We start from the raw sequence: 25,986 nt of genomic DNA on the forward strand, positions 1-25,986 counted from the left end.
GCGTACTTGGCCCTGTCAAGGTCAAGGTGTTTCAGCATGCGCCGCTCCGTCTCCAGTTCCCTCCAGACCCTTTGCGCCCCGGTCCGTTTATGTATCGCCTCCAGTCCGCGAACGTCCCTCTCGAGCTCCTCGCGCTTCTCTTTGCGCGCCTTCCCCAACGAGGCCGAAATCGCGATGCATTCCCCTCGCACCACCAGTTTAAGAGCTTCCCAATCCGAACTAAGCGGCATCCCGCCGGTCTCGTTGGTGTCAAAGTAATGTTTGATCGTGTCCTGCAAACGCTCCACTACCGAGGCGGCGTTAAGCAGAGAGTCGCGCAACCGCCAGCTCCCGCGCGCTCGTGTCCCGGACCCGCCCGACAACATAACCGAGATAAGCGCATGGTCAGAGAGGGAGCGCGGCACTATCTCCGCAGAAGAGAGTTGGGAAAGCAGGGAAGAGGAGGCAAGGAAGTGATCAAGGCGCGCATAAGACTTGTGCGCAGCAGAGTAATAAGTGAAATCGCGCTCAGCCGGGTGCAAATGCCGCCACACATCATGGAGCCCCCCTCTTGCAACCAAAGCAGACCCCCTTTGGAGAGCGCGCCAGACGCGTGGGAGCGCGCCTCAGACCCATCGAGCGCCGGGTCCATCACCACATTCAAGTCACCACCCACCAGGATCCCGGGATCAGGAGAAGCCAACACATCCGCGAGCGCTGAGGTCAAAAAGGCCTCCTGCTGCACATTAGGGGCGTAGATGGAGCCTACCGTGAGTTGGGAGTCCCCCCATTGGATCCGAACCGCCAGAAAGCGCCCTCTAATATCAACCACCTGGGACAGCACTTTACAATGGGCTTTCGCACTGATCAAGATCGCCACCCCCTGTCTCTTAGTGCCACAGGAGGACCATAACTGGGTGGGGAAGCGTCTGTCCTTCATCCGCCTCGTATCTTTGGCGAGTAGGTGTGTCTCTTGCAGGAGACAGATGTCGCCACCTGACCCCTCCAACAGGGAGAGGATCGCCGCTCTCTTGACAGGGCTGTTGAGACCTCGCACGTTTAAGCTAACAACCTTCAAATCCCTCCCCATCTAGCAAGCCAGAGAAGCACTCTGCTGAGAGAAACTAGCGGCTGACGCGGAGAACCCTCCCTCCCTCCCCCCCCCTCCCCTGACCCTCAACCACCCCGGACCCTCAACCACCCCGAAACCTTCCAAGTCAACCCCCCCAAAACATACCCACCCCAACAACAACAACCCCCGACATGGACCCCAGGAGAGAACTACCAATGGGGAACAAGAGTCTGTCAGTGAAGTCCCAAGGGCTGGGGGCATGGACTTACTCCCACCAGCCACCCAGATCCTGATACAGGACAATATACACGGGAACGTGTCAGTACATTACCCATCAGTGTCCAGTAGTTCGGTCCCTCCACTGCCAGCCAGCGAAGATGCCCAGGGGAAGCAGCTCAGCCGAACCATTCAAGGCCCCTCGGGCGAAACAGTCACCTTCGACACCGAGGCCACTGCGGCGTCACGCTCCTGCAGGCTGACAGACAAGTCCGGACCCACTGGCTTGGACGACCTGCCCACGGTGTGCCATTCCTCGGAGCGGCGGCGAGACCTCGAAGAGGGCGATGGGTGCTCCGCGGCTGGGTCGGCCTGCTCCATTCCCAACAGGTCACGGGCCACCTCCACTGAGCGCACCTGTATCAGCTTCCCTTTCCATCGGAAGACTAGCCTGAAGGGGTGCCCCCAGGAGTAGGGGACACCCTGTTCCTTCAGAAAAGCCGTGACCTCCCGGCAGCCCCGTCGCTTGGCCAGGGTGGTGGCCGCCAAGTCCTGGTAGAGCACAGGGCGATGGTCACGGAACAGGAGGGGGTCATGCTCACGGGCTTTCTTCAGGATCCTCTCTTTGAGTTGGAAGTTGTGGACGCACACCAGGATGTCCGGGGTGGGTGCGTTGGAGCCTCGGGGTAAGCCGACTCTGTGGGCTCTGTCCAGCTGGATCTCGCCGAGCTCCTCGTCTTGTAAGATGTGGCGGAACAAGCCGCCGATGTACTCGCGCAGGTCCGGCCCCTCGCCTTTCCAAGGGACCGCACGAATACGAATGTTATTGCGCCTGGATCTGTTCTCCAGATCCTCTGTATGTAATTGCAGGTCGAGGTGCTGAGTGTTAAGGCGAAGGATCTCCTGCTGGAGCCTATGGATGTCCCCCGCCGTGTCCACGTCGTGCTCCTCGAGGGTCGCCACCCTCTCCCCGATGGCGTCGACGTCTCGGCGTACTTCCCGGAGGTCCGAGGCTAGCTGCGTCCGGAGTTCCTGTATGTCCTCCTTGATGGCCGCAAAGAGGTCACGCATAAAAGCCTTGGTGGCCGGCGCCTCACCCTCCTCTGGCGCCGCCGCTTTGTCAGGCGCCGTCGACGACCGCTGTGGAGAGCTTTTCAGCGAAGCCTCCTTCAGGGCTCTCTCCTTCTCCTTGTCCTTTTTGGTTCTGTTGGCCGCCATGGCGGCGGTGGGCTCCCAGACGCCAAAAGCGCGCCTCCGTGCAGTCGCCCGGCGTGCAGTAGGTTCCGCAGGCGTAGTGCGCCCGGGCAACAGTGCAGTCCAGGGGCCAGCAAACGTCAATTCCGCTGTCCTCAGTAGGGGCTCACCACCCAGAGGCTCTGACCAGGCTGATGGAGCCGGGGGTGAGGGGAGGGACTACCGCCCCCACAAGCTGAGTTTGCACCTCTTCCACCGCCGGTCCAGACGGGAGGGGGGAGGGGGTGTCGAATGGCGCCACGCGGGTCTCCTCTCCCCGGTCAGGGCCCAGGTACACAAGCGTTTCCACAGCGCCGGTTCTGTGTCATCAGGCGCAACACGGTGCACCACGCTGAATGTCTCCGCCAGTCGCTCACCACCGCCGGCCCAGGCGGGAGGGGGGAGGGGATGCTGGACGGTGTCACGCAGGCCTCTCCTCACCGGCCAGGACCCAGGCACATCAATGCCCCTTTAGTGCCGCCTCTGTCTCGCGGGGCCCAGCTCTGCGCCCCCTGCTGGGTGCGTGACTCTGTGGGGTGCCTTCCACCGCCGGCACAGGTGGGAGGGGGGAGGGGACGCTGGACGGCGCCACGCGGGCCTCTCTTCACCGGCCAGGACCGAGGCACGTCAATGCCCCCTTAGTGCCGCTATTGTCTCCCCGGGACCAGCGCTGTGCCCCCTGCTGGGCGTCTCCGTCGGTTGCCGTGCCCCGCCGACCCAGGCGGGAGGGGGGAGGGGATGAAGGACGGAGCCGCGTGGGCCTTCTCACTCCGGCCGGGCCTCAGGCACACTCACGCTCTCTCCTCGTCGGGTCTGCTCCACCAGCTGCAGCGCTGAGTACCTCGGCGGGTGTCTCTGCAGCCTCCGACGAACCCCCGTTGCGGCGCGGCGCCACAGCAATGGCGGCCCGCGCGATGCGGCACCAGTGCAGGCCGCTGAGCCGGGGCCCACAGTGGACAGCGCGCCGGCCGCGCGAACCACGATCTCCAGGTGCCGCGCTGGCTCCTCCGCCACCCAGCGTCGCGTCTGCCTCTCCAGGGCTGGAGCACCAGGAACCGCACCCGCGGCTACCAGATCGTCACCGAGGCTGCCGGTGACGCTGAGGAGACAGCAGCCAGGTCCCCTGCGGTGCCAAATCAAAGCTTTGTAGGAGCGACAGCGGAGGGACCGAGAAAGACGTCCTACGCTGCCGCCATCTTGGCCACGCCTCTACCTACCCATTTTAGGGCCTCAGAGGATAGGGCCAAAGCTGCTGAAGTAGTGACTGCACTGATGCAGAAAGAATGGGAGCTAAACAGCAATGCCTCATCACTCAGCAGGGCCAAAGAGTGTTTGCATATGAGTGTAAAATGAAAATGAGTAAGTGGGGCACCAACTGCAGGTACCAGCAGATTGGTGCTTCCGCATGTGAGGCAAAAATGAAGGCAGTCCTGCATCAAGGCCAGAGGAGGGCATGGAGGTGCACCCATGTTCCTCTCCCTAAGAGGTCTGTCTTCAACCTCCTTACCCTCTTACCTACTGAACCCCATAGCAAGATTATATCACAAACATTAACCCGACTGCCAGGAAATGCAACACTCTCTCTGGGGTAAACCACTCTGAAATATCCAGTGAGATAAAGAATCATACACTTGACAACCAGCCTCATACATATGTTTATCCTGGGAGCCAGGGATGCTGCAATTTACTCTAGACAATGGGGCACCAAGCTTTCACAATTCCTTGGGAAAATCTGCCCTTCCCTCGTCCGCCTGCATCTACAAAGCTCTGAACCCTGCTAACTTAGACCGGGAGAAAGCATCAGCTCCTGTATTATTTAACCCAGGGACATGCTTTGCAGAGAAATACATGTTAAACGTGAGGCAGCTGCGGATGAGGACCTTGAGCAGCCTAAACATGAAAGGGCATCTAGCGATCTGATTGTTAATCGCCATCACTGCTGACATGCTATCCGACCAGAAGATGATCCTGCTATTGAGTAGGCATCCACCGCAAATCTGGAAGGTCACTACAATAGAGAACAATTCTAGGAAAGTAATGTTGGAGGTGAGCCAGAAGATACCCCCTCTCCTGGCGAAAGCCTACTGCACCACTTGTTGCCAAACACCGTCCTAAAAGCTATGCTGCCCACAACATCTGTGTGGAGGGCCAAATCTGTGTTGGACATTGCTGGCTGGTGCCATAAGAGTGTATGAATAAAGTTTGCATGTAAGTTCCTTCATATGTGTGGACCTTCTCGGACATCTCATCAAAGCCTGGTGCAGTGGTGTTTGGCCTTTAGGCTGGCCATGGCTTTGGTGATATTCCTAGAAAACACCATTCCCAGTGAGATGACCATGAGAGCAAAGTTTAGTTGACTGACCAGAACCTGCAATTGATGTAACATGACTTTCTTGACTGCCAAGCAAGACTAAATGGAGGCCCTGAAGGCGGACAACTTGATTTGAGATAGCCTACACACCCTTTCTAACGAATCTATTTCTATGTCCAGTAATGAGATACAGGTCTTAGGGCACTCTGTCTTATCCTCGCCTAATGCTTCTTGCAGCACTTCAAACAGTTTGTGGAAACCCAACAGGGCCTTCCTGCCTGCTGGGGAACCCGGAGGTCCCATGAACAAAAATTAATCCATGAAAGTAACCACATCATTGGAAGCCACTTGGTCTCTGACCACCCACGCCAAGAACCTACTGAAGGTTTCAAGTAAGGAGCACCCAATGGAACACCACAGGATATGAACACCCCAGAGAGAATTGCCCCTCAAAAGTAAAACCCACCAAGGAGGTGTACTCTGGGTGAAATGGAAAAAAGCTGCTTCTATATCAAATTCGGCCATCAGCACCCCCACATCTGCATCTTAGAGAACACTTTGTCAAAAGTAGTGCAATGCACTGCGTATAAACCCTGGTCCAGATCTTCATTAACAGAGGACCCTGGAGGAAAGGACAAGTTGTAGATCAGGCGGAACTTGCCTGTCACTTTAATTCAGACCAGTCCTAGAGGTGATAAGACCAGAGCAGAACATGGAGGGGAGAAACATTGCCCTTTCACCCCCTGCATCTGCACTTCCCCTTACAATTTCTGGTTGGCACACCACCGACATCTGAATCTTGGATGGGGCTAGGGTTAAAGCTGCGCTGGAGAGAATGCAGAAACCATCCATAAAACCATAAAGCAGCAGGTGAGCATTGTGCCTATTTTTGCATTTGTTAAGTAGGTGAGATAACATAAGCAGATGATTAGGTGAGGGGAGCTTGGAGAATGACGGGATAGGGTCTATGACTTTTGGAGTCAGACTGCTGCTTTGGTTTCCCATGCTTTTTAAAACACTTACTTTCATTATGTCCTTGAGCTCTGCAGAAGGAAACGTTCCTCCGTGACATTCCTTCTGTTGCACTGCCAGCATGCCAACTTTTTGTCTCTAAGCCCTTTTTCAGACCAAAAGGACTGTGACACTTTAGCAGAGGAAGGAGGCATGTTTAATTCAGAGTGCCAAATGTTACTGTCTCTTTGATCCCATGCTACCTCGGATTTATGTTGATACAACGCATGTTATTACAACGCATGCTTTTACAGCGCAATTTTTACAACGCAAAAACTTTTACAACGCATGTATTTACAACAAATGTTTTTACAACGCAGGTACCTTTACAACGCATACCATTACAACGTAAGTATTGGTAAGTATATGTTAATTTTATAATCATAAATTAATTTAAAAAAATATAATTTAATGTAATTTAATTTAAATTTAATTTTAATTTATTTTTACCCTGTACCCCCTGTACCCCCAAAAACCAAAACTGACCCTGAACCCCAAAAAAAAACCTTTACCCAAAAACTAAAAACTGACCCTGAACCCCAAAAATACCCCTTTACCCAAAAACTAAAAACTGACCCTAAACCCCAAAAATACCCCTTTACCCAAAAACTAAAAACTGACCCTGAACCCTAAAAATACCCCTTTACCCAAAAACTAAAAACTGACCCTAAACCCCAAAAATACCCCTTTACCCAAAAACTAAAAACTGACCCTGAATCCCAAAAATACCCCTTTACCCAAAAACTAAAAACTGACCCTGAACCCCAAAAATACCCCTTTACCCAAAAACTAAAAACTGACCCTGAATCCCAAAAATACCCCTTTACCCAAAAACTAAAAACTGACCCTGAACCCCAAAAATACCCCTTTACCCAAAAACTAAAAACTGACCCTGAACCCCAAAAATACCCCTTTACCCAAAACTAAAAACTGACCCTGAACCCCAAAAATACCCCTTTACCCAAAAACCCAAAACTGACCCTGAACCCTAAAAATACCCCTTTACCCCAAACATATAACATATAAAAAATAATTATATACTTACCAATACTTACGTTGTAATGGTATGCGTTATAAAGGTACCTGCGTTGTAAAAACATTCGTTGTAAATACATGCGTTGTAAAAGTTTTTGCGATGTAAAAGTTGCGTTGTAATGGTATGTCGTTGTAAATGTTGCGTTGTAAGTGATGTTTCCCGCTACCTCTGGCCTGACTGCCCTCATTTGCCTAAATTTGCCATCATATTGCAACCAGGCCTAGCCTTGAAAGCAGAATACTACACTATGTATTAGGGACATATAACCAAACAATTGGGGGCTAGAGCAGGAAACCTTTCTGTCAGGAGAGCTGGGGAAATGGAAACATCTGTCACCCATTTCTTAAGAGTCCATCCACCCAAACTCTATTTGGTTTCTGTTTGCCCTACTTTTTGACCCTGGTTTTCCCAGGAACCATTCCTGCGTGCATCAAGTCTGATAGATTACAGTATTCTCCTTTATGGATCTTTTCTTAAGTTTCAGCTGGGACATCCCAGGCAACAGCTGAAGGAGGGGCCAAGGTTGTTGATGTTGAGCCAAACAGCATGGGACTGACGGTGAATAGCGAATACCCTGTTTTGCCCACCGAAAAAGAAGAAGAGACCCCGGGATGTGCTCACACCTGCATAACTGCACCGCCATGTCTATTTGCTGGGACTGACTGGCTAGGTGTGGGAGCTGCCCCCACTGCCTCTGTCAGCTCAGTTGATATGAAGGGCATGCTAGTATTGGTGAGCGCAGTGGGAGGTGAGATCTGTGGGTTGTAGGGTCACTCCTGTCATCTGCATCAGCTTAGGGCCGACCCTGCCAGGGGGAGACCATCCTTTCTAGGGTGCTGAAAAAATGACTATGTTACTCTGACCCACCACTCTCACCTTAGCACTAAAAACAAGCCCAATGAGAAGCTACCCCCGAGGGCGAGACGTGGGTGGTTGCCCCACTGACTCATCCTCTTCTGTAGGCGTGACCTGTGGCTGGGAAAAAGCCTCATTTCTTGGCATAGTGAGGGCATCTTGGCATAGTGAGGGCATCTTTGTAGCGTTCTGACACGTTTCTCAGTAGCTTTGTGAGCGATGTGAATGGCTGCTGCTCCTTCTCTGTTTTTTCTCCAACGTCTTGAGGGCTCAATCACTGCCATGAAAGTTTGCCGTTTTTCAGAGCTCGCAGAGCGAGCCGAATTGGTCTTTTTGTAGCAGGGGTATCTTCAGCTGGGCGCATGCTTTTAGGCCCATACTAAGAGGAAGGAAGTAAATGCGAGTTAGGCATGAGCAAAGAATGCCTAAATGCACACGACCCACCCCCCAGAACCCTTTAGTACAGGGAAAGCGAAGCTGTGTCACCATGAGTGATTAGGTTCCGCCCCCACAGAAAAGTACTGGGGAGTGTGCCCTGTGAGGAGCACAAAAACTAGTGTATGATCAATGAATACTATCTTGTGGATAGAAATAAAAACATGTTAGCCTCAGTGCAAAACTCCAACATAAAATAGCGACAGTAAGGATGTACGAGTGGCTTGAATACCCGGCGCTAAATATGCACTTCCCTGGGGGCCTCAAACTGTGATCACCGGAAGTGCTGTCACATGACAACAGACACCAGTACAAAAAAAGATGCCTTGTGCAAAATATCTACAATACTCATAATAGATGTGAATACAATAGAACTTCATTAAAATATACGACACCGACAATATCGATAAACGGAAAATACATGTAGATGTTCGATTTTAAATCAGTAAAGTGCAGAGCTTCTGCCGCCACAAGCTAACACTATCTATGATGCCTAGGGTGGAACAACTCCACCCTAAACATTAATGCACCAAGACAAAGAGTGCATTATAATGTTCTCAATAGGGACATGAACCCAGATTTCATATACAATAATATATGCCAGGGGAGCAGCAAATTAAAAGATTCTGTATATATCAATATAGTCTGGCAAGCAGGCAAGAAAATCGTTGTAAGCAGCAGCTACATGCCATCCAGGTAAATGCCGCCGGGAGCGAATAAAAAAAGGGTCACAACCGCCAATGATAGACGTACCTGCTCCCGAATGCTGGTACCAACCATGAAGAATACTAGTAAACCCCGCACAGACTGCAACAGCTCACTTTCCATGCAACAACATGCCACACCCAGAGAGGCTTCCATGCTCCGGGGCGGTGCAACCGACATAGCATGCATAAATCACAAATTCCCATTTAATTGCAAACTCTGTTCCACACACTAACTCCCTAATTCCACAATTGTTCTGTAGCACAAGTACTGTTCAACTTATGATCAGGCCCTGGAGGGGGATGTGGTCAATTTGGGTATATTTAGAGATTCACTTGGTCTCCCTCTGCTGAACAAAGATAGGTCTTGAAGCCCTAGGTATGTCACTGATTTCTCTTTTTCTCCCATACAAAACTTTGATCTTCCCTGGCTGGGACAATACCATTACTGGTCAAGCCTTCAGGAATTCTGGCCTAATTAAGCTCATTTGTGTTAACTCTTAATTTCTCTATGGTTTGGAGAGACAAGGTGACGTTTTTCAGCACCATCTGATGTCTATCCAGTGCACTACTTTATTCTAATATTGACAATTGTTTCTGCTTTTCAGTCTTTGGCGCACTGGTCAGACAAACAAAAGGATATTAGTTGCGGCTCTTCCTTTTCCACCACCTTTTGAATCTTCCCACATACCTTGCTCCTAAACTCATCCACTTTTGGCGGGGCAGCATCAGTTGAAATTTGGTTCCTATTTGTTGCACATGGAGCTTTTGGGTGTATCACTTTTCCATTCTGTAGTCTTATTGATGGATAATCTTTTAAATCTTATTACAGAGAGCCATTTTCATCTCCAGTGTGGTGAGGTATGTCATCCTTTTGGGTGAACGTCCAAAGCAACTATTTTAGCAGTCTCATTTTTTGCTTTCTCTCCATGGTTCTAACTCATCATAATGTACATAACGTTTCTATTTCCACCAGATATTGATTGGTATTCATTGGGTTTGTTATTCATGAGGTACATCGGGGATATCCAATTTAATATTCTGGCTTCCTGCTGTACTAGTTTTCTATGGACCTGTGTTGGCTTAGAATCAGTCTCCCTTTCTGGATCTTAGCAGGGCTTAACTAAAGCAGAATTCTGCATGTAAAAGTCATGATGGGCTTGATTTAGAGAGCTCGATGGTCAAGGCTATTTTCAAAAGTTACTGTTGTGCTATTATAATACTAATTATGTTGTTGCTGAAATCCTGGATGTCTGCTCTAAAGGCCATCCTAGCACCTCGTTTTGTTTGTTAGATGTTCCTCATAAGTAAGCTTTCCTATTTTCAGTGGTTACTTTTTTTTTAATAGATTTCTGTTGTGTTTTCTCAGTGTTTTTACAAGGTTTTAAAATCAGTGTTTATAGTCTTTAATTAATCTATCTAACCCCCAAAATAGAAGGGAACTGTGTTTTTTTCAATGTACAGAATATTTTTTTTTTTTGCAGTGGTTGGTATAACATGCATTTTTAGCGTAGGAGTATTGCAGAGTATAGAGTGTCTTTCCACTGTCAGGGTATCCAGTGGCTTATATTAGAATAAGCTAAGCAAAGACGCCTGTGTGTTTCAATTTTACTCAGACACGATATCCATGTCACCAGCATTTCTTCAACCCGTGTTACAGTTAAACACTGCCAAAAGATCAAATATAATTTGAATACTCCCAGATTCTCAGCTGTTTGTAAAATAATTAAATCAGACCTGCAAACGTGTTTACATCCAGCACCTTTAATCCAAGCACACAAAACTAAAAGAAATAAAAGCAAAGGGAAATACCATTCTAGTGACACCAATCTTTCTTGTTGCTGCCTTGTACAAAGTTATCATTTTCTGCCCTTGCGTCTCACTCTTGGACAGCTTTATAATGGCATCCAGCTTGAGTGCTCACTAGAGAACACTCACTGGCGATCCAAAGAGGTCTGCCTTCCCCTTGTTTGCTCACTTCAGAAGACACCATAGTTGGGGGCCCATTAGGATTGCGGTGATACCGCATCCTCCGGGCCGGCGGAAGCCACCGCCGGCCCGGAGGATGCGTAATCACCGCAGCAGTGCCTCCAAAGACCCCACGCCAGATTAGGATGGCTGTGGGGTCATCGGCGGACGGGAAAACCGTCCGCCACTTTTCTGCCGGGGTCGCCTTCCGACCGTGGTGGAAAAGCTCTAATATCATGGCGGTGTCTATCAGACACCACCAGCCATATTAGGATGGGGCAGGAAACATGCTTTTCCACGGCGGCTTTTCCGCCGTGGAAAAGCATGTGGTCTTTTCAGTTTGGGGGCCCGTTGTGGGCCGGCAGGGTATCAGGGGGTGGTGCACATTGGGGGTACCTATGGTACCCCCCTGCATTTACATGAACAAAGTGGCAGGCATCGCGCAGTGCTTGCCACTTTGTGCATGTAAATGCAATACATCCATTTGCAACCTTGTGGCGGGTGCTGCTTCAAGAAGCACCCGCCGCAAGGTTAAAGATATGGGATGTGACCGCCAAGGTGGCGGTCACATCCTAATTTTCATGGAGGGACCGGCGCTGCCCATGCTGATGGTGCCTCTATCTTGGGGGTGGCGGACGGACGCTGGTCCGTCTGCCATCCTAACGACCCCCTTGCTGCGCACACCTTAAGTCAGACCTTCCAAACTGCACACACTTCCTTTGTGTGAAGGAGATGATGTCTTCGTTTGCTGCCTCTACTGGGTAGCATGCAATAGTAACATCGACTCATATATCATTTTAAATATATCAGTTGTACGGATTTCTGGGCAAGGTGTAACGTATCACCAATTCAATATATACAATGCTGTTGACGCAGCTCAAGCAAGTGGCTTATAATTTTAGTTTGAAAGGTCAGATGTAGGTTGAATAGCCACAGTTTGATGCATCGATTGTTAGATATTGTAACCAGCATTCTAGAATGGTTCTTTAATGAAGATTAAAACGCTTTCTATACTAACACTTTTTGTTGTTGAATGTTTTCAGACTTATAGTTTCTATGGCCATAAGTGATGGCAGCCAGCTCTGAAAGTGTCTATTGTTTCAAAAGACAAACCACAAGGCATCGTCTGCATAGTCAAGATTGGGTTCATTCGAGCATGAAAATGGCATCAAGCAGGGCACCTCCTAAATAAAAGAGGATCCATGCACAGTTGGGGTCAGTTGTGTAAAACACATTTGGAATGAAAGAAAAAAATACCCCTTTACGCAAACTGGTGGAAGCTACTTACTGGCAAATGCCCACCTGCGACAGGAGCAGTCGCTCCTACCCACAATGCAAAAATCAGCGGAGGCTAGCAGGAGACTGCTGGAAAGAAACCAAGCCGATTCAAACCTTAACCCGGCAGCAATTGAAGGCCAAGGACGCTGAATTATCATCAGTACGTGTCATGTTAATATCTGATTACTCCCCCTTTCTCCATGAACGTCAAATACTTAAGCAGCAGAATGAAGCTAAAGGGGAGGTGAAACCAGCCAGTAAAAGATGAGCTTTTTACTCTAACTGGGATTATAGATATTCTCAGAAGGCACCTCGCTGTTTTACTGAGACCTGCCAGGATGTGAAACACATAGGATCCCTTATGATGGGCAATCATAAAGCAATCTCCGTCCATCTGGAAGAGATCAGCCAGTCAGCTGGCTGCCAGTGGACACTCATGCATCAACACCTTGTGGTGCAGAGGCATGGACATCTCAACTATATTTCTGTGCAACAGCTTGTGTAGCGGTAACTATAATGATATCTTCTTTACCCGGTTATTGCAGCTTGACAGGCACATTCACATCCCACTAGGCTGGTTGAAAAGGTTTTCTAAGCAGACCCTTAACAAACTATAGCTGGTGGTTTAAGCTTCCGTCATCACTTCTACCTAACTACCCAGCTTCAAACATAAGTCTACACGGAAACCCAGGGGCAAATTTACAAGCCCCTTGCGCCACTTTTGCGTCACTTTTCCCATGTTAAAAATGACGCAAAAGTGGCACAAGGGCCTTGTAAATAAGCCCCCAGGGACTTCAACTGTACTCAGAGATGATCATACCTCCCACCACAGTTCTGTGAGTCGTGTCCAAATGTGAAGTTTGGTGTGCTTTCATTAAACCAGAAGGAACATTCACTTAACTAGATTTAATCTTAGGAAGTAACAGGCAAGGTTGATTTGTGTTAGTTTATTAAGCTTTGGCTCCATAGCAACCTACGTGTATGTACTGACAATCATCTTTGTACAAAAGGTACCTTGATGTATACTTATGTCTCTGCATCGGTTAACCCTAAGGTGTAGTCATTAGAAAGCAGTATACAGAAACAACATCTTTCATGCTAGTCGGAAGGAGTAGTAGAAGACAGAGGATTGGAACATTGTCTGACATGGCAAAAAGTGTTCTTCCCTTTTCCTTGTGCCTTCGTTTCTCAAGTTATGTTTTTAAACTTTTCCAAATGACATTCTGTGTGTGGTATGTTATGATTTGGAACATTTTGAATTTTTCAGTACACGTTTTGTTGTCTCTAGCTTATTTTATTTATTTAGAATATTTGTATAGCGCAGCTATCACCTTACAGGCATTCTGGCGCTGAGATTTCTCGAGGAGGAAGGAGCACGGGAGAGAGGCAGAGCAGGAAGGTGGCCATCAAGTTAACCCTTCGGAAACAGCCAAGTTTTGACACGTTTCCTAAAAAGAAGAAGTTCTTCCATTTGTCGGATGTCTAGTTCTTCCATTTGTCGGATGTAAGTATTGAATAGTGTAGGGGTAAAAATTACTGTTCTAACTCCAGGGGGTGCAACAGTAGGGTAAGTGTTGGATAGTGTATGGGTTAAAATTACTATTCTAACTCCAGGGGGTGCAACAGTAGGGTAAGTGTATACTGTATGTATATGATTTATCCAGGAGAGTTTGTAGATCAACCATATTACATTACTTCACTATAAATGAAGAATGTAAATATGAATAGTTACAAATATATATTCCTAGAAACGCTAGCTTTGATTACTAAATTAATCCTTGAACATAAATAACCAAGCAAAAATAATAAAATACACGATACTATATTTATAATTCAGATACATTTTCAGTTTCTAATTACTGTGCAATAGTTAAGAACACTGTACTATCTAGTAAATTAAAATATAGAGAATAATGGGGTAAGACCGCGTTTTTAAGTTAATTATAAAATTAGTAAAATGTTGCAGTTCATAATTTTTACAATCAGCACTGGGGGAAGCTAACGAAAGAGGAATATTTGCTTGAACAGAAAGCTCAGAAGTGCAAGAAGAATCCTGGGCATATTCACAAGGAGCTATTGCCGAATTAACGGCACTTTATCGCAGTCAAAGTCGTGATATATCTACCACCCAATTCACAAGCTGGTGCTAACAGCCCACGGCACCAGGTTTTCAGTTATAGCATCCGCAAAAAAAATTCCCACAGAGGATCCCCGCACTTATCGCTAATGAGATGCAGAGTAGGCGTTCCGGTGCCAAAACCTGCGAGAACACGACACCTCTACATTCACAATGACCCGCCAGATCGGCAATAAGAACACAAAACAAGCGATAATGCATGTTAGCAGCAGGAATTTTACACCTGCTCTGACCTGGTGTAATGTCGGACCACAGCCTGCACCACAAAAGGGAGCCACACCTGAAGACAAACAGATGCCATGGAGCAACTGAACATGCAGCATGGATACCCAAGAGGGCCACAGCACTCACCAACACCACACCCAGGCCGGCAACAACCCCACCCCCCCTGGGCCCACCCCCAACCCCGGACCAAGAAACTGCACACCAACACCACGAATCCCAGAACAAATATTCTGCATGATGTCTTACAAGCAGGAAAACCAACATACATGCGTGGCCAGAAAATGGAGATTCAATCATATAGCACTACAATCACCAACACAGAACACCATACAAACAAATGCCAAAACAACCATTACGATGAGACCTAGTCGGTCCTCACTGGACAATCCATAGGACACAGCCTGGATCACTAAATCAAAGAGAAGAAGGTGAGCCATGCGCCCAACAAAGGGAAGAGAGGGAGAAAGTGAGGGAGAGAGACAGAGTGAACTTGCACACGCAGCGCAAGGCCTTGCAGAGCACCTGGCTCCACATGCCAACATGTGTGTGCATCACCATCTGTACACCATGAGCCCAAGGCAATGTCCCAATCCAGTGCCAAAGCCACATCACATTCAGAATACGCAAGTAGAAGTCAGACAAATATCAGGGATGAAAGCTCCATTGTTCCAATGCAGAAGGCGGGAAGACAATTGCACCTCTGACCTTGGTCCAGGGCGTGCCTGGAACACCCTGAGAGAGATGCCATGGCAGATGTGGATGACTCCCACACTACGCATAGCGCAAATAAACTACACAACTCATCTACACCCCACACACAGAAGCCCCTGCCAAAGGTACCCCTGCATGGGATGCCCTTGATATTCAAGGAAGCAGCAACCCATTCAGCCCAACATTGCACACACATTCGAATCATTGCTCAGAGCTGTGGCATATCCTCCACACAACTGCCGCAGTTCAGAAGAGTGCCGGTTCTAAAAGATGCACCAAGGCAATGGCAGGCCATATGGGGCACATGCACAACCCCCATCACGTGGAACAGTACCGTGCAAGTACGCTGCAATAAATCGGCGCAGTGCCACTGGCAATGCACCGGATCAGTTACCGTCTCAGCTTCCACATTGTCTACGTCACCTGCGTCCAGCCCTGGTTCCACTGCCGAACATACACATTCTAGTGTCCCATGGATGTCTGCCTATCCAACACAACCGTAGATGAATTGGACTATGACTTGAGTGTGCGCCCCCTGTTGGAACACGAACAGGAGTGTATCCGAGACAGCCGTGCATGGGATACCTTGACCTACAGCATATGTATTGACAGTGGTGAATGGGAGATAGCACAATCCCTCGCGTGCAGTGACCACATAGAGGCACTCCCCTGGGCTCTATTGCGGATTGGTGAAACGGCTTGGGCTGAGCACACCTGTCCAGACCAGTTAATGGATTGGCTCACCCTGGTGTTTCTTGAACACGACAACAATGTACTATTAGAATACATTGCACATGAAGCAGAGCGGGCATTCATGGACAAGTAACTATTTCCCTGCAGCCACATCCGATTATTACACACAGCACATGTCCCAACAACGTGTTGCATTGTGGGGATTGCTCACATATCCCACCACAAAAGAGGACACGTCTGCCATTGTCCGGACTCTGGATGCATGTGCGTGGCTCAACACCAGTGTACACACACCTGTGCAAGGTGATGAAGGTCCATGGTCGGAGCAACCCAGCGTCATTTGGCAACGTTGCCAATTCGGACACATTGCTGGGGGAGAGCACACACATGGCAATGTAGCACGACAGGTGAACCTGTCAGGCCCTTACACCTGAACACTGTCAGCAGAGCAGACAATCGGAGCACTGCGGTGGCAGAGCACTGTGCATATCCCATGGGCAGTGAGTCGTGCCCCCTCACACGGGGCAATGGGCAGATGCCAAACAACACATGACTCATCCAGCAAGGCAAGGTGGGCTGGGAGCATTGCCATCCATGATGATTGTTGTACATTTTTGCACTACTATTTCCTGAGCCTCGACATGTACCCATGCTGCGTGCAAGTGTCTTAAGCATGGCCCTGACTGTTGTGGCCGTTGCCTCATCTACTCTGACACTTACATCCCAATAAAGTCTCTGCCACCCCACTGGTGTCTAACTGTGAGGTGTGTTGATTTGATTGTCCACTCGGGTGCCACAATGATCTTCGTCCCTACACAGGAGAGAACTGACTGACGCATGTGCAATGGGGTGGGTCCCTTTTGCAAGCTCATCCTTTGTGAGCCAGACATTGGTTTGGGATAGGTGCTGGCCAACATGTGCACTTATGTGACTTCAGCGATGTGAGTATGGTGTCCAACCTCTGAACTTGTGGAGCAATGTCATATATCACAACAGATTGTGTCCACACAGATGTGTGTAAGTAGGTATACGTCGTGAAGTTCTGTTGTCACATGTGATGTCGGACACCCCACCTGGCCTGCTACCAATTTGGTCACTTCTACACACAGCCCTATTCAACATATGGATGTGTGCCTATGTTGGGGGTTTGTCAGATTATTGTTGATTTGCAATGGGGACACAGCTAGTACTCACCTTCCCAGTCATCCAATTTGCCATGCGTCCCAGGGATACACATGTGCACCAAGGTGTACCTTCATGTGCAATCATTGTCCCTACATCCAGCCATACTTCCATACCTGAGTGAACATATTAATGACACATCTGTGTGATTCAGAATGTTTTATTCACATTCAGGTGATTGCCGGAGCTGGAGCTGTGCAAGGCCATCCAAGCCCAATTCACATGGAAGCCCAGAGGTGGGGAAACCACAGTCCTTTGGGGATTTAGAAGTGATCAGGAAATGGAGAAAATAGGAGGGTACAATCTGCAGCAGGATTGTTGTGTAATTGGCTAGCAGTTATGAAATGGGAGTCTATGTCGGGGTCCGGGTGAATGTCACTGAGTGTTCCGGGGGTCAGTAGGAGGTGTTTCTTAGGGCATGATGCATAGGTCATCACCAGACAGGGACTGGGTATATGGCGGTAATGGATGCTACTGCCTCCTTCTCCACACCGTAATTCCCATCCCCTTCTTACTCCCCTGATACAGGTTCTGTGTCCGGTATGTCTGGTGTGTGTGAATGGGTGATGGCTGCATCACTGTGTACCACTGACACAACAGACTGTGAGGGTGATGAGGCAGCCTCACTGTGTGCCACAGACACACCAGGGATTGGAGCTGTGTGTGTTGATGTTAATGCTGCAGTTATCTAGGAGCGGCTCAGTGGCAGCAATGGCAAGATGAAGTACTGCAGGGCATTGATGTTCCCAGATACTACTCGCTGGTGTCCAGCCGTGGGAGACATACTTCCAGCCTGCATCTGCTCCATGGTCTCAATTGACCTCCGCATCTGTGTCAACTCTTTGCTGTAATCGCTGGTGCCTGTCTGACCAGACAGTTCTTGTAGTAGATTCATGGCCCCAGCAAGGTCAGCCAAGGTCTGTGGCGGAGCATGGTGTGTAGAGGGGGTGTCCAATAGGGACTGTACGTGGTCCCTGATATGACTCAGACACCCACGTATGGCATCAAGTTTGGTTGCCATGAGCTCCAAACCCTCCCGCAGTTGTTCAGCCAACTCCACCTGGCAACTCCACAAATGTTGTTGAAACTCCATGTATTGGTCGGGGGTGCTGGGGAACGGCCGTGGTGGTATGTGTTACCTGCTGTGTGATCTGTACAGGTGGTGGGCTCTCCTCAGGGCAGCTGACCTACCTCCTCCTGGGGATGGGGTGCGAAGGCTGTCCATTATCCTTTGGAGGGTGTCTTGACATATTTGCAGGTTGTCCTGTTTGACATCAATGATGTGAGGTGTGGTGTGCCCTGCAGGAGGTGTTGTTGGTCCCTCTGCAATGTGAAATGTGAGATGAAAGTTAACAGAGTAACACATGTATGTTGGAGTTTTGCAGATGTTTACATTCAGACTGCACGCCAATGTACATCGTCACAGTTTTGGTGGAGCTGGCTATTTGAAGGCAGTCAGTGTGTTTTTCTACTACATGACGGATGTGCAGTAGTACCCGTGCATTATCACCACACAGTGTCAGGCAATGCCAGATGTGAGTAGACAGTTACTACGCACGTGCAGGACCTGTTGTGAGCTGTACCTATGGTGTTGCACTTTGTATCACATTGCCATCATTGCTGATGTACTGTGATTGCTATGTGTGTGTGCTGCATTTTGGGGGAGTTGCCCCTGCAGCCCTGATTTCATGTAGCCTTCTCCCTTTGAGGCGGAGTGCTTTTGAATTGTGTGCTTTTTGGGCCCTGATTTGTTTTTGACTTGAATCATACGTGCTCTCTGACAGATTTTGTGGCCTGGTGCATTATTCGTCTGCCGCGTGTATTGTACAGCATGGGTTATGTCTGCATGTGGAAATGTCAGAGTGTGACATACTGCTTTATGGATGTGATCTGCACTGGGCTACCTCCATGTCAATTAGTGGGCCATGTCATGTTTTTGGGCTGCTCCATGCTATCGGGCATGCAGTGTTACTTGCATAGTCAGTGTGGGTCACAGAGTCGCTGCTTTGCTGGATTCAGCACATGTGCATGGGTTGGTTGTGATATTGGTGATCTGGAGAGGGCCCCTCTGTGCACATTGTGGATGGGGGCCTACTTGGCGTTTCTATGAGTGCTGCAGTGTGCCAAGGCTATCAGTGACATGTTCCACAATAATTGTGGGTGTGCACTGTGCTGCACATAATTGAGCATGTGTGCCATTGTGCCCATCTCCCCCTGTCCCCCCATCCCAGGTCGTTACTCACCCTGTTGCTGTTGGGTCAGGTCGTATTGTGCTGTGTCCAGGCCCCCAATTCCTGCCACTGTTTCCACACTGCTGACTGTGGCCACGATTTCCTCCAGCTCATTCAGCTTCTCCTGTGAAGCAGGACTCCCATCTCCACTCGCACATGCTGCCTTCCTGTTGGCAGAGGGCTTCTCCTTGGTTTGGCTGTGCACTTCATGCCAGTGCCTCTTGACCTTCTCCAGTGACCTCCTCGACACTCCGACTGCATTGACATTTGTGACAATGGCTTGCCATATTTCCGTTTGTGTTGCCAGTGCCACAGTGGAGGTGCTGAACCGTTGTTGATGGTGTCCTATGACCTCTGTAATGATGATCTGGTCTTGCTGTGGACTGAACCTTGTCTTCCTCTTCCTCTTCTCCTTGCCCTTCCTTGAGCACAGTCTTCCATGCTGGTCCTCCGTGGGACTTGTGGGGTTAGGCTTTTACTTTTGCACTCGGTCCGGGTGCATCCATGGTGCTACGCAGTTAGCATTGGTTAATTTTTTTATTTGTATTTCTTTTATAGTGCATTTCCCCGCAAGATGCGTGGGATTTGCACGCCTGTGACTGGTTTACTCTGATTTTTGTCCCGCAATTTGCCTCATTGCATGTATTTTTTGAGTTCGCATATCGCATTTTTGCAGCGTGGGATTGATTTTCATGCTGACATTTAACGAGATATCTGGTGTCTATCGAATGCTACAACCTTGCTGTGAATTCCTTGTTGACACAGGGTTATTTTCCTGTGATAGGCTGCAATGTTGACGCTACTCTTGCGGTAGTTATCACACGTTCTTGTGAGTGTACCCCCTTGAGTCTACCTCATAGTACATCACACCCATATTGCAAAGCGGTTTTGACATTGACAAACCAGAAGTGTTAGACCTGACATCATTTGCGTGTGTCTTCCTTCCATTTTGACGGATTGCCTCCTTTGTTTTGATATGCTTTTGCTGGATTTATGCTTTGGGCACTGTGCCACTGCTAATCAGTGCCACAGTAAAAGTGCTCCCCATGTTAAATTGATATACTTTCATCTACAGAATATTCTCCAAGGGCTTGCACTGTGCTTGCCTCCTGCTGAAGGCTCAGGGCCAAAAGACTTCACCTCCAGCTTCCTCCTGAATTTCCTGGCAGGGAATTCTGACCTCCAGTCACTTGCGTGCCGCTGGGAGCTGGAAGCGCGACGCATCGAGAAGAAGCATGCCGCCGCCGCAGCTGAAATCGTCGTAACGCCGGAGAAGCAAGCTAGCATCGCATTTCCCTGGAAGCGTGTGTCCATCAAAGCTGTCTGCAGTCACATCGCCGAATAAGCGCGATGCATTGAGAGAGCCGACATTGCATCACCGGAGAAGCCTGTCGCAGGGCCTGTCGCCGCTCCAAAGTACAGGGTCGTCGCAAGGCTGCCAGGGTGTCATCACATCGTCATCGCATCGCCGCATCAAGGGCGCCATCTTCTCGCATCGCAACCGGATCATCGCATCGCATCAAGGCGCCATCTTGCGCATCGCAACGAGCCGAGAATCTACTCATCACCTCCACACCAGTAAGGCTCATGACGAGTCCCCTACTCTGCGCAAACATTGAAGAAGGACGCAACCTTTCCCCCTGATCACGGAACCAACGCATCTCCCCTTTTGCGAGCCTTTTGTTTACTTTGCGTTATGCATCCAGGTACTTTGTTGAGAACTTTGTCGCATTTATCATCAACTTGAACTAAGCAACTTGAATCATCTTTTAAGCAATCTTAAGTGTAGTATTGTGGATTTTTGTCGTTTGTGGTCTTGTGTTTAAGTCTATATAAAGAATACTTATTTTTATAAAACCTGTGTTGTGTCCATCTGCAGTGTTATCACTGTATTACTGTGTATATTCACAAATGCTTAACACACTGCCTCTGAGATAAGCCTGTCTGCTTGTGCCAAGCTACCAAGGGGGTGAGCAGGGGTTATTAACGAGTGTAATCCCCTTATCCTGACTTAAAAGTAAGGGTCCCTATTTGTACAAAGGTGATAACCATTGCCAACTAGAGACCCCCAGTTCTAACATTGGTGGTCAGCCGTGAGGATTTGGACTTTGCATTTGTGTTTCATATACAGTGATTGGTGTACCAAGTTTCAGGGGTCTGCCTGGATGCAGTACGACATCAGGTTTAGGCAGTTAAAAGTGGTCAGGCCTGAGAAGGCATGGGACCAGCGGAAGATCATTATTTGGCATGAGGAGTTCAATATGTCTCATGTTCAGGTAAAGGGTGGCTCAGTCCTTTCGATTCAACAAAAGTTAGGGAGACAAAAACTGACTGCTGGCAGTAGCAAGGAGGCAGCATGTAAGTTTAAACACATTTGGTCTTTCTGCGGGGGACAAGGACATCCAGAGTTTACGTGTTTTAAAAAGCAGGGCAAGCAGTGAGAGCAGACAACCTTTAGGAGTATATTGTCAAGAAATAAGGTAAAGCTTCCTTCCCCAATTCGCATGCATGTTCTCACGCACCTGCTCAGTAAATACAAAACAACAAGGATGCTAACATGCTGCACTACAGATTCAAGGACGATTCTGCATTTCTTCCTGTGCACCCCTTCATCAGTCCTACCAAAGAATCAACAGTCAATTCTGAAACAACAGGAGTTGGTCCGGGACAAAACTATGGGGGAGGTGCATGAAGGGTGGCTCTTTTCGTGCTCCACCATGTGCATCCTTTGTGTGTTTTCCCCTGGGGTTGGTTCCAAAGAAATTTTGTTTTATTCACAACCTATCTCACCCAACTGGGTCATCAGTAAATGATGGATTGCATCAGGCACTATGCACAGTGCGATACACCACCTTTGATGAATCTATTAAAAAATTACAGAAACTATGCAAAGTGGCTCTCAAGGCCAAGTCAGACATAGGGTCCACTTTCTGCCTCCTACCTGTCCACCCGGAGGATACTCGCTTGCTGGGTTTCACTTTTGACGGTCATTACTACATTTACTTGTGTATGCCCATAGGGTGTTCCATAGCCTGCTCTGTATTTGAGACATTCAGCAGGTTCTTGGAGTCTGCGATGAAGAACTTGGTGTCATCGGATGATGTGGTGCATTACCTAGACATCTTCCTGTTCATGGGTCCCCCAGGTGATCGGGCATGCGGGAGGGCCCTGCAAGGTTTCCGCCAGCTTGCACAGGCATTGGGGGTTCTGTTAGCTGAAGTCAAAACAGAAGGCCCCATAACCCATCTGTATTTCCTATGTATTGAGATAGACTTGATGGCAGATGAGTGTAGGTTACCGCAGGAAAAGGTGAGGCATTCAGGGATGCGGTTAATACCTGCATTTCTGCCAATAAGGTGACCCTACATGTGCTACAGGTTTTGGTGGGCCACTTGAACTTCGCTTTGAAAGTGATTCCCATGGGGAGAGTTTTTTCAAAGAACATAGCAAGAGCAATGTCCGGCTTACGGGCAAAGTATCACCAAACAAGGTTGTCTACATAGGTCAAAGAGGACTTGGAGACATGGAGGTGTTGTATAGCATTTTATGACCCTAGTGTAATTTTCCCGATTCATGCCCTTATATAGGTATAAATCACCACATCCTTATATACGCATAGAAATCATAACCATATTTAGACATATCTCATGCAGTCCAAATACGGCATGGCTACCTCCACTAGTTCCGAAAATCCTTAACGATTTCTTGAATACTGACTTGTCCAAGAATTCATGGAGTTTTCAAAGAACCAAGAATCTTTGATGACGTTATTATGTCCACCTTTACGTCAAACTCTGTACCTTCAAAGTATAAATATGCCCACATTTGCCCAAGCAAACACACAGTTTTGAGAGCAGTTCGACTATCTACTTGCCCGATGTATCCTGCTACAGCAAGTGCAGAAGGAAGCCGACCCTCCAGTGGACGCACTGAGAGAGACGCTGCCTTTTCCAGCTCTAGTGTTTCCAAGCTCCCCTTGCTTACAAAGTATGTACGAATAACTGAGTAAAATATCTATCTATTGTTTCCACAACTCTGAAGATACATTTTATCTTGGGGAAACAAAGTTGTCATTTTTATGCGGTTTTCAGAAACTAAATCCCTTCTTGTGAATTCAAGAAAGTTTCTAGTGACCTCTGAGCTGGCTGGCACTCACAATTAAGTCTAATATATTCAATACCAACCTAGTAGACATAAGTCCTACGTCACATCCATAGGATATATTATTCCAATGCGCAGAGACTATTGGGAATATAGGAACTACACTACAGAAGGGATTCTTAGATAATTTCAATGGAACACTCTTGTGGAAGCAACCAGGGCAAAAGTGTTAGCCCTCTACAACGATGCAGGAGGCAGCATTGGTTTTGGAGCAGTGTTGTTCTCTAGGTGGTTCATGAAGCATTGGCCAGGGGAATGGTTGGCTTCTGAGCTCACGCGCAACATTACCTTTCTAGAATTGTTTCCCATCATTGTTGCCCTACACCTGTGGGGGCATCATTAGTGAACAACAGAGTCATTTTTTGATCAGACAGTATGTCTGTGGTCATGGTCATCAATAATCAGAGCGCGAAAGGCCTTTTGGTGCTGCGGCTGCTGAAGACTCTTATTCGCCTATTCGTGCATTTTTCTGCCAAACATGTACCTGGTGTGGAGAATACAGTGGCTGACGCTTTTTCTCGATCTAAGTTGGCAGAGTACAGGGCTCAGTGGCCGCAAACGAATGAATGGATGGCGGCGATCCCAGAGGATTGTGGAGGCTTGGTGCCCCATTGCCTCAGACCTAATTGCAGCAGTGCTGACACCCCTTGCAAAATGTATGTACGAAAGGGATTGGCGGTGTACAGTGCAACGTTCAGATCTGGCGTGGAGCAAGACAGATTCATACCAGAAGGAGTACTGGGTTTTCTCATGGGGCAGATTGGACAGGGAAAATCACTGTAGCTAGTGCATAGGCAATTTTCGGCCATTGCCTTCTTTGCTGGATTGCAAAGAGTCAGGGATCCCACCAAGGACTATAGGGTGCGTAAGTCCATTAGGGGTTGATAACGCTTGCTACTTGGAGTGCAGGACAATAGGTGACCTATAAACGTGGTGAGGCTGGAAAGGGTGTTGGGGGCCTTACAGTAGGTGTGCAGCTCCCAATCTGAGGTACAGCTATTCAGCCTTGCATACGTGCATGCCTGTTTTTGGGGCTTTGCTAATCTCTGAGCTGGTGGCCTCATCAAAGAAGGGTGAAGGAGGGTTAGTTCAGCTGGATGTCCTTCTGGAAGTAGGGGTGATCCATCTTAGGATCCGGCGGTCAAAAACGGACTCGCTCGGAAAGGGCACATGGGTGAAATTGCATGCTGCGCACCACGCCGCATACTGTCCAGTGGCAATGGCGAGGGAGTACCTTTTTTAAATTTATTTTTCGTTGACATTTTCAAGAAAATTATATGTTACAACACAACAGGCCAGCATAGTATCAACGCAGTACAGGAGTTGAATTAGGCGAGGGAGTACCCAAAGGTATGCTCCAAGGTGGCCTCAACTAGGCCCCTAGTGCACAATATCTGGGCGAGGATTCAATGCATGTTAGCTCCCATTCCTTTTGGATAGGGGTGGCGACCACAGCAGCGGCGATCTGCCTCCCAGCTGAAGCAGGCTGAAGCAGTCAAAAGGGTAGGGCGATGGCAGTCAGCATGTTTTGAATGGTAAATCGAGCATAGTCTCGTGTAGGAGGAGGGATGAAGCCCGGGAACCCACCGGTCATGGTCATAACAGCAATTCTTGCTCTCTTCGGTTGTTTGTTGGTGTGGGCATTCCTTGATTTTAAGAGTGGAGCAGCGTTTCCGCGGGTCCAGTCGGGAGGAAGCACAAGGGGCTGCTGGGTTTGCGCACCATTGGATTGGGGTGCGGGGTCTATAATTGCAGAATCTGTTTGGTCAGCTTGTACAAGCAATACAATACCTCGCCCGGTAGATTTGGTGGTTCACACTGGTGGAAATGACATGAGGCCACTATGCAAGCCTTGTTTTCAGTCATGTCTAGGGTTAAACAATACCTACCGACCACGTCAATATTGTGGTCGGAGGTGATACCACGGGCGGTATGGGCTAGCGGGGCCTCAGTGAAGGCCATAATTAAATCTGTACAGAAGCTGAACTATTCGATACAAAGAATATTACATGGTTCTCCAATGGGCACAATTCGGCACAAGTTGCTCCATCTGGGTAAAACAGAGTTGTTTCATCAGAATGGGGTGCATCTGTTGGCAAAAGGGACTGAGATCTTTATCCACACTATACTAGGGGCTATTTTGGAACACAATCAGCGCTGGGGGGGGAGGCGAGTGTGCCAGGGAGCTTCTCACCCTGTGGCGGAGCACTGACAGTTAATAACAAAGGGGCATGCACAACAATAGAGGTTCAGCAACTGGATGGGCCCCAGGAAGGAGAAGGATTGGAGTGTTCAGAGGGAAGGCGGGGAGGGGGGACTGACCTGCTGGTGGTCCTCGACTCTTCTGCCCTAACCCGCAACTTATGGACTGAGATGAATCTTGGGGAGGCTGCCTGTATTGAGGTACCCCGGTGGGCCGGTGCACTATGCAGTGCCCAGGATTTCAAGTAGTGTACCTGTTTGCTGTAGCGCGTTGGGGCATGCTGGCACAATGTGTGCAACAGAGTGTTCTTATGTTTCGCCAACTTAATGCAATGCTTAACTGTTT

Source organism: Lissotriton vulgaris, chromosome 9, assembly GCF_964263255.1.
Source record: "Lissotriton vulgaris chromosome 9, aLisVul1.2, whole genome shotgun sequence".
Taxonomy (NCBI): Eukaryota; Metazoa; Chordata; class Amphibia; order Caudata; family Salamandridae; genus Lissotriton; species Lissotriton vulgaris.